Here is a 559-nt window from a genome sequence, read left to right on the forward strand (position 1 = left end):
GAGGAGGATGGAAGAAGGGGGGGGGGTCAAAACCATGCCACGCACCGTGTCACGTGTTGGCTGTGGAGAGGGGCATTCAGGAAAGCGGAGGCATGTTGGTGGGGCTTGGAGGTGGAAAGATGTGTACACAGGAGGCACAGGAGGAGGAGAAGTGGAAAGGCCAGATGAGGGAAGCAGGGACAGAAGCGCCTAGGAAGAGGGTGATGCCCGTCTTGGGCGTGCCTGGCAAGCAATCTGAGACAAATGGAGGACCAGGCTCGTCTCGTTCTTCTTTGTGATATTCCTAACCCGGGTGCTGTGGTTCTTGAGAGGGAGGACGAGCAGATGGAAAAGGACCGCCGTCCACAGCTTCGTCTGCTTCTTCCTCCCGCGGGGGTGAATGACAAGGACAAGGGCGATGGAACAAGGGAAGTGGGGCCGGGCGGGGCTGAAGAGGACATCTGCTAATGTAATGCGAAAGACAGGAAGGAGCATTTGAGAGTTCACGTTATGGAGAGGAGAAACTGGAGGGGACGGAGACGCGCGAGGCGAAGGTTGTTGCAGACCAACGCGAGCGACT

Source organism: Nannochloropsis gaditana (assembly GCF_000240725.1).
Source record: "Nannochloropsis gaditana CCMP526 unplaced genomic scaffold scaffold180, whole genome shotgun sequence".
NCBI lineage: Eukaryota > Eustigmatophyceae > Eustigmatales > Monodopsidaceae > Microchloropsis > Microchloropsis gaditana.